Source organism: Capricornis sumatraensis, chromosome 19, assembly GCF_032405125.1.
Source record: "Capricornis sumatraensis isolate serow.1 chromosome 19, serow.2, whole genome shotgun sequence".
In the NCBI taxonomy this organism is placed as follows: domain Eukaryota; kingdom Metazoa; phylum Chordata; class Mammalia; order Artiodactyla; family Bovidae; genus Capricornis; species Capricornis sumatraensis.
Window position 1 is genome coordinate 25,406,702 of NC_091087.1, and position 8,619 is coordinate 25,415,320.

The following is an 8,619-nucleotide window of genomic DNA, read 5'->3' on the forward strand; positions in this document are numbered from 1 at the left end:
GCTTGGTCTGGCCTCAAACCATGAATATTTTATCTCTCTGAGCTGTGTACCTTTATCTACGGAGACAGAAGTTAGGCTGGTCCTTATGTGCAATCCCATCCCTTCAAAGCTATGAAAATTGAAAAAAGAAGTCTGAAAAAATTAATTTGGTAACAAATTTTGACCTGAACAAACATCCGACAATTTACGTTCAAAAGTTCAGTTGCAGAAACACTAATGTATCTGATTACAAGGTGCTTTCAGACCCCAGTGAATGTGACATCGTACACAGTAGATGCACCATGCCACCTATCTGGAGCTGAAAAATTCTGAATTCTGGAGCAGACCCTAAGGTTTCAGAAATGGGATGTTGGATTGTACTGCTAACCACATTTTACAGATGAGAAAACTGAAGCTGGGTGGTTAAATATTTCCCGGAGGTTGCCCCGTAGATAGGAGTGGGAAATCAGATGAAAATGCCAAAGCTGTAGGTTTGAGCGCTTTGCTCTACAGTTCAGTAGGTCAGCCAGGCCGTGGGTGGGAGTCCAGATCGAAAGCTCGTGGCTCTGAGACCCAGGACACACCTTCAGGGCCATGGCCTCCTTCCACAGCACCCTGGAGACACACGTGTGCTGGCCTGTCCTCCCAGGAGCCATCACTAGAAGGAGCTGCCATCTGAGGAGACACAGCTCCACCTGGACGAGGGCAGCTTGAGAGCTTAACAGGGAGGAGCCATGGGGTGAGAGCAAGGCCCTGGGGGTGTGGGGACAAGATGACAAGGAAAACAGGAACTGCTCTGAATCCCCTCCCCTGCATATTGCCTTCCCATGTGACTCTTCCCCACTGAGGCAGGAGACTCCAACCCAGCATGACTCCAAGGTGGAGTGTCCTGGAGGAACCACAGAATAAACTAACATAATGTTTAGCTTTTAAGCTCCAAAACTGTCATCCAGAGGCGAGTCTGGAAATATCTAGAAGTAGCCCTACCTGAGTGAGGATTCTCCTGGCCTGGGAGACTGGTGAGCAGCTTCCAAGCTGGGAAGAAGGGATTGGAAATGAACAAGGATGCGATATCTGATTCTGATGCGAAGTCCTTCAGGGCATCCCAGGGAGGGGGTGAGGATGGACGGATGACTGGCCTCCTTTTAAGGGCAGGAGCTGAAAGAGGAGGCACCTGCTGGACCACTAGGAGGGGAGAGCCCTGAGAGGGCAACCAGGACTGGAGTGGGAGCTGGGGTGATGGACTGGAGTGGGGGCTGGGGTGGCAGACTGGAGATGACTGGGGGGATTCCAGGGTCCCAGTGGCCCTGAGGCAGCCCAGTAGAGGTCTTCTGACCCAGAAGGGATGCAGGCATGGAGCCAAGCTTCCCATGGAGGAGGGGCCTGGGCTGGAACTGAGACAGGAGAACAGGGGCCTGAAGGGGTTTCAAGGCTGTGACAGGGACACGTGGCCAGAGTGGCAGGGACCCTGGAGACCATGGAATTGCCCAGGTCACCTGCCCAAGACAGTTCGGCCAGCCAGGGCTGCAGTCCTGCTCACAGAGGGGCTCCTCCAGGGTCCAGTGTGTGGGGGAGTGAGGCCCCTCCCAGCCCGCCCCCTCCTCAGGGACAGCTGCCCTGTTTCCAAGGGACTATTTGCTGAGAGGCCCCCAGGGTGGAAGGGCCAGCACCCTGAGCTCCAGCCAGCTTCCTGCCATCAGGGGATTATTATATCACCTTCGCTGATTATAAACCCTGAGGCGGAAAGAGAAACACAGCAAAACTGAGACCCTCCCTGGACTCACAAAGCTCCTTGAGCCCCAATTGCCAGTGGAGCCCAGAGCCTGCGGGCCTCCCATTGGGCACTGCCAGGGTGGAGAGGGGCACTGGGGTGAGGGCTGATGGGGGTATCTGTCCTTAAAGCTGTTCCCAACTTACCTCATCAAAATGACCCTGCAATTTACATCTAAGGCTAAAAGACAACTTTAAGTTCAGTTCAGTCGCTCAGTCATGTCCGACTCTTTGCAACCTCATGAATCGCAGCACACCAGGCCTCCCTGTCCATCACCAACTCCCGGAGTTCACTCAAACTCATGCCCATCGAGTCGGTGATGCCATCCAGCCATCTCATCCTCTGTTGTCCCCTTCTCCTCCTGCCCCTAATCCCCTCCCAGCATCAGAGTTTTTTCCAATGAGTCAACTCTTCACATGAGGTGGCCAAAATATTGGAGTTTCAGCTTTAGCATCAGTCCTTCCAAAAAACACCCAGGGCTGATATCCTTTAGGATGGACTGGTTGGATCTCCTTGCAGTCCAAGGGACTCTCAAGAGTCTTCTCCAACACCACAGTTCAAAAGCATCAATTTTTCGGCGCTCTGCCTTCTTCACAGTCCAACTCTCACATCCATACACGACTACTGGAAAAACCATAGCCTTGAATAGATGGACCTTTGTTGGCAAAGTAATGTCTCTGCTTTTTAATATGCTATCTAATTTGCTCATAATTTTCTTTCCAAGGAGTAAGCATCTTTTAATTTCATGGCTGCAATCACCATCTGCAGTGATTTTGGGGCCCAAAAATATAAAGTCTGACACTGTTTCCACTGTTTCCCCATCTATTTCCCATGAAGTGATGGGACCAGATGCCATGATCTTAGTTTTCTAAATGTTGAGCTTCAAACCGACTTTTTCACTCTCCTCTTCCACTTTCATCAAGAGGCTTTTTAGTTCCTCTTCACTTTCTGCCATAAGGTTGCTGTCATCTACATATCTGAGGTTATTGATATTTTCCCAGCAATCTTGATTTCAGCTTGTGCTTCCTCCAGCCCAGCGTTTCTCATGATGTACTCTGCATAGAAGTTAAATATGCAGGGTGACAATATACAGCCTTGATGTACTCTTTTTCCTATTTGGAACCAGTCTGTTGTTCCATGTTCAGTTCTAACTGTTTCTTCCTGACCTGCATATAGGTTACTCAAGAGGCAGGGCAGGTGGCCTGGTATTCCCATCTCTTTAGATCCATTTAATAGCACAGAGAGAGGACTTGGGGAAGGAGAGGATGAGGTTCCTGTTGCGTGATCCTGGATAAGGCCTGTGCTTCTCTTGGCCTGTGTTTCCCCACCTGGAAAGCAAGAGGTTTGCATGAGTCTCCCAGCAGCCCCTCCTCCACTCTCATCTGTGAGTCTGGACATGGTGCCCCAGAGAGATCACAGCCTGGATGTGGCTGAGCCCTGCCTGCCCAGCAGCCAGGAGTGTGGACTGGAAGACAGGGAGCCGGGAAGGTCATGGCCGGGACAGAAGAAGGAAGGAGGAGGTGCCAGAAGGAGTAAGGTGCCAGATGGACAGAGAAGGAAGAGGGATGATGGACACCAGAGTGACAAGGATAAGACATTTCATAACTGGATGATCCTGACCATTTACTCATCAGAGCCTCAGGTTCCCCATCTGTGCAATGGGCTTATAACCTACTATGTGTCAATTAAATGAATAAAAGCACGTGAAGGGCTCCTCAGAGGGTCTCTGACAGGGCACTCTCAATCCATGTCCCCTACCTGTTCTTTCCCCTTCTACCTCACAGAGGATCCCGAAGGCCCTGCCCCACCTGGACATCAGCACATGCAGCTTGATTTGCTCCAGATCAGGGGCTGCAAGCCAGTTTGCACTGCAGGTGGACTCTTGATGTGCTCAGTTTTCCATCACAGTGTTTTCATGAAAAAATGATGTAGAATCACTAGCATTACTATTTCTTTCCCTAAGGGCTTGGAAGCGGCAGTGTTTCAATTTCGCATGAAAATTGAGACTCCCAGCTCCTTTGGAAGCCTCAGGAGGTCTGGTGTCACTGGGCTGTGTGTCCTTGAGGGGCTGGGGGTGGCTGGAGCTGATGTGGCTATGCCCTCTATATTGTTTTCCATTCATATCTTCGTGTAGTTTTCTATATTTCTCTTATTCTCCTGTATGACTGACATAAAGCAAGTCTATGATCATCCCACATGTCCTGATTTCTTCTCTTGGGCATGACCAGGCTTCCTGCCTGCTCACAGGAACATCCACCCCTCCATCCAGGGAGCATCTGTGTCCTCAACCTCATGTACAGTCTTCAACACATTTCACATGTTCTGAAATATGTAGACATGTGCGTACATAAATGCACATGTTTGTAGGGCATATCTGTATTGTTTTTCCATTTTATACACATGAGAGTGTGTCTTGCACAGGGCCTCCTTCTTTTCCACCACCCCCGACAGGTGCAGCTGGTCCTCTCCAGGGGCCCTGGTCCTCTCCATCCGCTTTACTTATTTCCTTCCCTCCCGGCTCCTGTGGGCATTTGGACTGACTCCCCTTCTCTAGATCAGTGGACCCTCCCCTGTGAGTCTCAGACACTGGGGGACACAGGAAATGACAAGGGGACCTGGAATCCATGTGACCAGCATGCTCTAGAGTAGGTCAGCTAGCTTTTCTGGTAATTTATAAAAATATGAGAGAATATATTCTCCAATTTTTTATTTATTTTTATTTCCTAGGGCTGTTGCATAAAGTTACCATGAGCTTGGTGGTTTAACACAAGAGAGATTTCTTCTCTCATAGTTCTGGAGGTCAGAAGTCTGAAATCAAGGTGCCAGCAGGGCTGTGCTGCCTGTGATGCTCCAAGAGGGTCCGTCCTTGCCTCCTTTAGCTTCTGGAGGCCCCTTGTCTGGTAGCCCCTGCTTAACTCCATCTCTGTCTTCCTGTGCTCATCTTCTCTCAACTCTGTGTGTGTAAATCTCTGCGTCCTTTCTCTTGTAAAGACACCAGTCACTGGACTGTGGTCCCACCCTCCATCCAGGATGATCTCCATCCCCAAATCTTTAATTAAGTATGTTTGCCTCACCATGCTTCTATCTAAGGCCACATTCTGAGGTTCTGAGTAGACGTGAGTTTCAGGAGGACCCTCTTCAACCCATTACAGTTCTCTTTCCTATCTTCCTGTCTTTTTTTCACAGTGTCTTTTTCTAATGTGTTTATCATTAGTGTATTTGTTTATCAAAGTGTATTGATTTGCTGAGTATTTCATATTGGTGTGTATTCACTGGAGTTCCTGGGACTCACAGCAGGTTGATCCCTCATGTACTTTGTCACTAAACTGTGACCCCCCTGCCTCTTTTACAGGACTCGCTTTTCTGGGAGGGTCCTGACACCTTAGTTGGAAGCTTCACCCAGAATAACTGCATTTGCTTCTGCTCAGGACCCTCCAGGCCAAACCCCTGTTGGGTGCCAATTATGTTAATTTCCAGGTTGGCATTGTTTGACCTCAGAGGTCATGTATATTTGGGCCCATTTCACCAGAAATGAAGACTTAGATTTTGCTTCTCTTGTGGAGACTTAAAAAAAATATCCAAAAGTCCTGTCAAGGTGGGTATTAGCCTTGACCTTTCCTCTTGCGGAAGGGCATGGTTTTCCTTGTCTACTCTAGCTCTGAGGTTGTGAACAGTGTGGTCCTGGCTTTAGGGAAGTGTCTCAGCTCCAACTCCTTACTTTCTGCCACCCCAAACCTCATTCCTGACCCAAGTGGGCATATAGACCAGCCTCCAGTTGGCCAGGCTCAATTCTCTCTTCTCCCTCCTCCCACACACAAGCAGCAGTCACATCCACTCTGCCATTGAAACTTCATGAGATCCTCGAGCAAATCATATAACCCAAAACTCCTCCTCACTTCTTTGCTTTGTTAACCTTTTTTATGTCCTTTAAGACTTGACTTTTAATCACCTCCTCCAGGAGGTCTTCCTTGATTCCACCAACTCCATCTCTGATTGCTTCCAGAGTGACACTTCTGTGAAGTAATCTGAAGTGGGCAGCTCCTGGGTCTCACGTGAGCACAACAGGTGAGGTGGGAGGGAGGGAGGTGTTGCAGGAGCAGCAGACAGGGCTCCGTGTAGATGGAGCTGGACACCAGAGACACAAGTAGGATCTTAGCTGTGAGTGAGGAGGCCTCACTGACATTCTCTAAGGAGGGGCTGATCCATCAGAGACCTACCCTGGATCTGACACGCTGGCTGTAGGAGGAAAATGGAATGGCGGCTGGCCAAGAAGCTGGGTGGCCAGTTTGGAGGTTGATTCCACAGTCCAGGTATGTGGTGATGGGCCTTGAGCAAAGACACTTCAGGGGTGGAGGGCAGGGGCAGATTTATGAAATAGTTGAGAGCAAACATTCAACTGGTCCTGATGAGGGGAGGGGCCACGATGACTGACACTCGATGCCCCGGGGGCAGCTGTGATCTCACCTCTCCCTTCTGCTCCCTTGACCTCTCAGGCTCTGTCCCAGCTGCTCCCCGCGCCCCGCCCCTCCCTCTGGGCACCACCCACTGAGAGCTCTGGGAAGGGAGGCTAAGAAAGGGGGAGCCAGCCGGAGCTCAGGGAGGCGGCCTGGGCTCCTGCCTCCTCGTTTCCTTGAGGCCCCTCCAGATACACGTGCTGTTCCTCCACCTGCACCTGAGGCCCGGCTCGTGCGCTTCTAGAGGGAGGAAGTTTATTAAGAAATGGATCTCTCCCCGCAATTCACCTGCGTCAGGACCTGTTCTCTGGAGTGATGGTCCCCCTGCTCCTCAGCCTCCCATCCCTCCTTTTCTCCCTCCTCCTCCTCCTCTCCCATTGTCTGAGGGGCTCAGGTCCTCAGGACTCCAGGCTTGACCACCTCTTCTCCGTGCACCTTCTAGTCCTTATCCAGTCAGATGGCTTTAAGTGTTCTAGGCCCTGGACAGAGAGCAGAGAATGGAACCAATAGATTCTTCCCTCACGAATCCTACTTATCTAGATGGATAATATGCAAACCAATACATAATCGCATGTTATCTGGTAATAAATATAATGACAAGGGGAAAACAGGTGAAGAGGCAGTTATTGGAATGTGGGGAGTGGATAAGACTGCTCCGTGGATGTGACATTTAAGAAGATGCTGAATGAAGTAAATAGGCTGAATGATGACAACTCCTCATTCCTGCCTCCAGAGCTAATCTCTGCTGAGTGCTAGAGTCTTATCCAGCTACCTCCTGAATTCTCCCTCTGAATCATGCATGGTACCTCACACTCAACATGTCCAATCCCACCTCTTAAACCTCCCACCCCTAAAACACGCTGATCCTTCCTCATCTTTCTCATTCAGTCAATGGCAGTACCTTCACAGATGCTCTTCACAAAATACTTGTGAATCCATCCTCTCTCTTCTTCATCTCTAGAGTCACCACCTGGTCCAGACCCATCCATCCCCTTACCTGCTCTGCCATAAGCTTCCTGCTAATGACTCCGTTTCCATTCTTTACCCCAATGTCTGCTTTGGAGTGAACTTAACTAAGAACACTTTTCAGGCTTCTCTTTGTTCCCTCAGGATGAAACACACATTCCAAAATATCACCTCCAAAGCCCTGCAAGCTCACACCTCTTTCACCTCTCCTGCCTCTTTGCCTCCCTCCCTCCAGCTGCTGAAAACTTCTCCTAATTCCTCTTGGTCATCTCAAGGCCTTTCCACTGACATGTCTACACGTTCCCCAACCCTGAACTGAGACTAGAGCTCTGGAATATGGCAGTCATGTGCTCAGTCAATGATACACTAAGTCTCAGTTCCATCATCCAGAAAATAGAAATAATTAGCTCCTGCTTTTAGACATGATGGGCTCTTGATTAGACCTGCAGAGAACATCTCTGGAAACTTAAGCAGAGAACAACTGTACTAGAGAGCTCCTGGTTAGCTTAGAGAATTATTTGGGTGGGACCAGGTCAGAAATAGGCTCAGACCAGGAAGGCAGGAGCTAGGCAGCTAGGGCACAGCCAAAGGCAGCTGGACCAGGCACCGTGGCCATTGGAAGCACACGCTGGATGCTGCTGCAGGCCCCGCAGAAGATGATTTGACCTGTGTCTGTTTGTCACTTGCTCCTTAGGTGTGTGTCCAAGCCCAGGTGTGTCAGGTTAATTATTTACCTGCCCTTTTATGTTTCTTATTAAAGTTCAGGCCCAGTCTCCCCCCAAGACTCAATATGGGGGGAGTTCACATTCTCAGTGATTCTCCTTCACAGAGAAGTCCATTATACATGACCATGATGTTGTTAGGAGATTAAATGAGATAACACAAAACCCAGTGATCCTGTAACATTTCCACTAAAGACAGAATGTAACCTGGTCAGGAGGTTCAACCTGGATTGTGAGGCTGTAAGGTAATATTCATAAGGCTATATTATAAAGTCATATTCATTCAACAAATACCCGCTTGTGTCAGCCCAGTTCAGTGCTGGGAATATACTCATGAGTGAAAGAGGCAAATGCTCTACCTGGTGCGTCTATATTGTAATGTTTATGTTTGAAGCCTCATAGTTTACTTGAAGCTGAATGTAGAGTTTTGCATTCTATTTTACAATAGGTCATAATAGTATACACATAACATGTTAGCCCTGTTTCCACAAAAGAATAATAGCTTCTTACAAATGGACTAGGGACTCTGTCCCCCTATTTGCTTGATGATGCAGAATACTGTTTCCTTACATGCCTATAAGGAGCAACTTCTTGGCACCAAGAACAAAGCTTAAGAGAAGTTTGTGGAGCAGGAAGAGGAGAAAGCAAGGGTGCCAGGGTCCTGTGGTGGGGGGAAGAGATTCAGATGATGGAGGGATCTGGGTCTCTGCCAGCCTCTGCAGGGTCC